Source organism: Calidris pugnax, unplaced genomic scaffold (genome assembly GCF_001431845.1).
Source record: "Calidris pugnax isolate Ruff unplaced genomic scaffold, ASM143184v1 scaffold203, whole genome shotgun sequence".
In the NCBI taxonomy this organism is placed as follows: Eukaryota; Metazoa; Chordata; class Aves; order Charadriiformes; family Scolopacidae; genus Calidris; species Calidris pugnax.
In genome coordinates this window covers 648,884-655,151 of record NW_015090928.1, presented here as the reverse complement: position 1 = coordinate 655,151, position 6,268 = coordinate 648,884, and positions in this window count along the sequence as shown.

Sequence of the window (6,268 nt, the reverse complement as noted above, 5' to 3'; positions counted from 1 at the left end):
AGCCCCCTCCAACCTGGCCTTGAACCCCTCCAGGGATGGGGCAGCCACAGCTTCTCTGGGCAACCTGGGCCAGGCTCTCACCACCCTCACAGCAAAGAAGTTCTCCCTGAGATCTCACCTACATTTCCCCTTGTTCACTGTCAAACCCTTCCCCCTCCTCCTATGGCTCCCCTCCCTGATCAAGAGTCCCTCCCCATCTTTCCTGGAGCCCCTTGAGGGACTGGAAGGGGCTCTAAGGTCTCCCCAGAGCCTTGTCTTCTCCAGGCTGAACCCCCACAACTCTCTCAGCCCCCCCTCCCAGCAGAGGGGCTCCAGCCCTCCCAGCATTTCCGGGGCCTCCTCTGGCCCTGCTCCAACAGCTCCATGTCCTTCTGCTGGTGGTGGCCCCAGAGCTGGAGGCAGCACCACAGGGTTGTCTCCCCAGAGCAGAGCAGGGGGGGCAGAATCCCCCCCTCCCTCACCCTGCTGGCCACGCTGCTGGGGATGCAGCCCAGGATGCAGGGGGTTTCTGGGCTGCCAGTGCACGTTGCTGGCTTGTGTTGAGGTTCTCATCCAACAATCATTCCTTCTCCTCAGTCCTTCTCCTCAGGGCTGCTCCCCATCCATTCTCCACACAGCCTGTTTTTGTGCCTGGGGTTGCCCTGACCCATGTTCAGAACCTTGCACTTGGCCCAGTTGAACTTCATGGGGTTGGCACGGGCCCACCTCTCAAGCTTGTCCAGGTCACTCTGAATGGCATCTCTTCCTTCCAGAGTGTCGACTGCACTACACAGCTTGGTCATTGGCAAACTTGCTGAGGGTGCACTCAGTCCAACTGTCCATGTCACTGACAAAGATGTTAAATAGCACTGGTCGCAGTACCAACCCCTGAGGAACACCACTCATCACTGATCTACACTTGGACATTGAGCCATTGACCACAACAATTTGAGTGCAGCCAACCAGCCAATTCCTTATCCACTGAGTGGTCCATCCGTCACATCCCTGTCTTGGAAGCCCATGGTTTCAAGGGCAAATCATGCCTGACAAATTTGATGGCCTTTTATGATACTGCCACAGACTTGGTGGACAAGGGCAGAGCAACAGATGTCATCTACCTGGACTTACGCAAAGTGATTGACACTGTCCCGCACGACATCCTGGTCTCAAAATTGGAAAGTAATGGGTTCTATTATTCTATGATTCTGTGACTCTATGTCTCTCCAATTTAGAGACAAGGGTGTCCATTTGGGACAGTATCAAAGGCTTTACACAAGTCCAGGCAGATGATGTCAGTTGCTCTTCCCTTCTCCACCAACGCTGTAACCCTGCTAAAAAGAAGGTGGGTTGTCAGTGTCAATGGAGGATCTTGTTGAGGTGACTTGGTTAGCAAGAGGGATCCTCGTCATCCTTTGCCCTCCCTTGCAGTGTCTCTGTCTCATGAGCTGGAACAGGAGTCTCTCCCTTTCCTGCTTACTGACATGTGGCTCTCCGGGGGACGAGGGAGAAGAATGGCTTTATTACCAGGAGGACATGCTTGGGTCTCTGCTGGGTAGGCATTTGGTGCCCAACACTCTGCCAGTGAAGTGTTGTGCCTGGTGCCAGGAGAAGGGACCTGTGCTTTTCTGCATGGATGTCACTACGGTTTTGATGTGATTGAAAGAACAACTTGGTGAAGCTACAAAATTGTAGGGTTTGGGGGAGGGGGTAATTTTCATTATAGCCACAACTTGTCTGCTTTACAGGGACATTATTAATGCCAAATGGAAAAGAAAGCCATGGCTGGAGATGAGATGGATTTGCAGCAGCACGGGTATGCAGCAGCATCGCTCTGTTTAACTCACCGCAGCTGCTTTGGCATAAAAGAGCATTTTGGGTGAATCCTGACCTGCCCTTTCTATTTTGGAGCACAGGCCACTATACACTGCAGTCGCACGGAAAAGCTTTCTGCCATGCTGCTGTTGATAAATCTTTAATAAAATTGTGCCTAGTAAAGCAAAAACCTTTCAGACTTGGTCTGTGCTTCATGAACTGGTAACAGGGGATGTCAGATGCTGGCAGCTGGAGTGCCACGGCACCTGAAGCCTCAATAAATAACTGGCGAGGTGTGTCCTCATGGCACAATCTGTATCAAGTCCTCTCTTCCCAGTAGCAAAATATTTCATGACACTCAGGTTATTTTTGTTCCTTTTCTTTTAAGCCCCTGTTTTAGCTGCCCTGGAGGTTTTGCAGCACCCAACCTTGCAGGCCCTGTCCCGAGGATGCTCTGTGCCATCCCAAGGCTCTCACAGCACCAACACCAGCCTGGGAGGGAAAGGCTGCCCAGTGCTGGCAGCTGCCTCCCTGCGGAGTGCCCCAGCCCTGCGCTGACAGACAGGGAGAGAGCTAAGGTTATTTATCATCTGTTTGCACAGAGCGAATTAATTTAAAAATCTCCTATCAAAGGTTGAAAAGAGGATCCTGTGCCTTTTAAATATTCCTGATCTGTAGCGGTGGGGGACAGCTGGGTTACGCTTCTCCTCTCTCTGTGGAGGAAAAAAGCCCACCCAGTGAGACTGAGATGTCCAAATCTCCCTGGGGCCGAGGAGCACACTGGAAATCTTTGGAAGAGGTGCGTTACCCTGCTCCCATGGGTGCCTGCTCCCAGCTCAGCCCTTGGTCCCTCACTGTGACTGTGTGCTCCCCCTCCCTGGGCACCAGCCTGACCTTAATCTCCTGTAACTCTGCCCCAGTGACACCCACCTGTGGTGGTCTCCATGGGTGCATCTCGTTGTGATGGCTGCACCCGGCTCAGCGTGGTTTGGGGGAGACAGATACCAACACAAGAGCCAAGGGCTGACTTGAGCAATGTTGGCGCTGTGGTTGCTGTGCAAATATGACTGTAGGTCAATCATCTCACCCTCATCAATAGTGGACAGCCCAAGAGCCCTTGGAGCTCTCCTGCAGGGCAGCAGCCTGGATGCCCGCGTCTCCTCTTGAGCAGGGACACCTGCTAAGGTTACTCCTCAGGGTTGAGAGATTCCTTGCCACAACAGATCCTCAGTAAGTGACTAATAGCATGCTAAACTTTGACATCTTAGCTAAGTGATATAAAGGATGGATTGCACAGATACAATCCTTTAGACACAAACTGTTGACCAAGCCTGGAACAAGGATTGGATCCAGCCACACCCAGACTCCTCCCTGCGAAGGAGTTTAGAGAGCAAGGGGGTCCTTTCTGAACCTCGTGACTCAACGGGAGGGTCTCCCTGACAGTGTCTCTGACCCTGTCCTCTGGGCAGTAAATAACCAAGTGTGTCTCGCCAGCTTGAATCTTGTTAAAACACTGTCGCATTTTCTATCAAACTATTATCTCCCTGATGAGGAAAGGCTGAGAGAGCTGGGACTCTTTAGTCTGGAGAAGAGAAGGCTGAGGGGAGACCTTATTAATACTTATAAGTACCTAAAGGGTGGGTTGAAGGAGAATGGAGCCAGACTCTTTGCAGTGGTTCCCAGTGACAGGACGAGGGGCAATGGGCACAAGCTGGACCATGGGAAGTTCCACTCCAATCTGAGGAAAATCTTCTTTGGGGTGAGGGTGGCAGAGCCCTGGAAGAGGCTGCCCAGGGAGGGTGTGGAGTCCCCTTCTTTGGAGATTTTCAAGACCTGCCTGGGTGCTCCTGAGTAACATGCTCTGACAAGCTCTAGGCAATCCTGCTTCAGCAGGGGAGTTGGACTAGATGATCTCTATGGTCCCTTCCAACTCTAAAAATTCAGTGAAATTCAGTGAAATTATATCCCTGTTTTATATCAATAAATGTGCTGCTGCTTCTCTCTGCAGGTGAAGCGCATCACTCCATCCGTGACACTCTCCCACCTCTCCCCTGTCCTGGGGTGACCTTTCCACTCGCCTGGGTATTTCACTTGTAAAAAAGATTTGTTAAAAAGGTTCCCAAGCACAAAGTGGGTTCTGGGTATTTTCAGGGAGGGAGGAGAGCCAAAAAAAATCTGTGCTCTCCATCCTACCACTTCCCACTTGGGGCTTTTCCTTGCTTGGAAGGACAACACATATTTAAAATTCACGGGTGTCAAACCCACAGGGTTTCTTCTGAGCAGAGCTGGCGTTTCCTGCCCCTTTCTCCAGGCAGAGAAGGTGGCAGGAGGGCACAGAGTGGCCTGGCCCCGCCCATGGGGGGCAGGGGGGTAAATCGGTGGTGGGGTACTGGTAACCCATGCCCTGGGCTGGTGCTTGAGATGATGAATGGGGGAACCAGGGACTGGCAGAAGGGAGACAGGTACTGTGCTGCAATAACTGGGAGCGAGCAGCCATAGCTCTGCTCTCAGCTTTTTCCTGCACACCAACAGAGGAATATCCAGAATTCATCACTTTCAAAATGCAAAATCGAACCCATTGCACACAGACGAACACTGACTGGCCAGAGGCTGTGCTGGAGGCTTCTGGGTGTGTGACAGACTCAGAATGGGCACTTCCATGTGCTCCTGTTCTGCCTCATGCCTTACCCAGCTGGTCATGCTCTGGTGCATTAAGAGTCCTGCAGAGGGTACGTTCTTGTCCCATGACTGTGGGGATGGGGCTGGACCTGCTTCCTTCAGGAAGGGGAGCCATAGGAGGAGGGGGAGTGGTTTTAAATGGAAAGAGGGGAGATTGAGATGAGATGTGGGGAAGAACTTATTTGCTGTGAGGGTGGTGAGAGCCTGGCCCAGGTTGCCCCGAGAAGCTGTGGCTGCCCCATCCCTGGAGGGGTTCAAGGGCAGGTTGGAGGGGGCTTGGAGCAACCTGGTGTGGTGGGAGGTGTCCCTGCCCAGGGCAGGGGGTGGCAGGGACTGGATGGGCTTTAGGGTCGCTTCCAACCCAAAGTATTGTGTGATTCTATGATTCTGAATCTCTCACCTAGAGGGCTTATAAAGCAAATACAGCTTTTTGTCCCACCATTGAAAAACATGCCACTCCATGCCCACTTTGCTTTAGTTTTATGCCATTTTATGGTCAAGCAGTTGAGGTGCAGTTAAAGCCTCTGGAGGCGAGAAGAGGCTCATCCTTCACTCTGAGGTCCCACAAGTGTTTCTTGGCGCTGGCTCAGAGTCACCCTATTTATCACTGCTGCTTTTCACAGCTCTGGAAGAACTCCATCCTGCCAGGAGGCAGGAAGACAGTTTAGAGCAGGTAGGAACCAAAGTCAAAAGCCAGGTATAACAGGTAAAATGATAGCAGAAAATAATAATTCTTAATAGTAAGAATAACTTGGATAGCAGTTTTCTCTGAAAGAGCTGCAGATGTGTCTTTCAGGGTATTCCCAAGCAGGGAGCACTGTGGGGCACAGCCATGACTTATCTTGCCTGGCCCAGAGCCATTGCGAAAACAAACAAGTAGGAAAGAAATTCCTCATTTGGAGCTGGAGGAAATTCAGCCCTGGATGAGTCTAGGCTGGTCCTGACCCTGGAAGCACAAACAAGGAGATTCGTTATTGCATCACACCCTGTCTCTGCAAGTGAAGAGGCCACACAAATTAAATAAAGTCGTAATGGTGACATCCAGTTTAAAGACATCTATTTGATATCCCTATTTGGTATTTATTTGATATCTCTATTTGATAACCTGGTCCCTTTGAGATGTTGGGATGAGACCTACCATGGCAGCTGTGGGGTGTGGGGCTTTCAAATCTGAAGGTTTTTTCTCTGCATGGAGGGAAAACGAATTTTCAGAGTGTGAAGGAGAATCCTGACCCACCCCTTGTTGTGCCTTGCTCTCACACTGCCCCATTTATTGCACTTCATGCAATTATTTTGTTAAAAGTCACATTCCCAGAATCTGGATCTCCACGAGCAATGGAGATGCCTGGGGGGAATACAGTCATTTCTTTCCTGAGCAATGGTTTCCCTGGCATGCCTGATGAATCATATTCTCTGACACAGAAAAAAATAAATCCTATTTCAGGGAAAAGACACGTAGCTGCCTCCCTCCATGGCTTCCATGAGTCCAATGCAAATGTGAAACATAAGGCCTTTCCAGTGGTTTAATTTATTTCATCCTTGATGCCAGAAAACTGGGGTGATGTTGGATGGTGATGGAACCAATTTATTCTCAAATATTTTTGGCACCAGTGAAAATGGTTGGCAATGTTCCAGGAGTCCTGGTGTGGCGCTTCGTACCATGGCATCAAATTTACCACTCGCCTCCCCACTAATTAGTACTTGTACCCTAAGAAGGGGATTGGAGCTGCCTCTGTGCTGAAAGACTGGAAAATTGAGGAGGAGGAGGAGTGGAAAGCATCGTGAAGGAGGCTGAAAT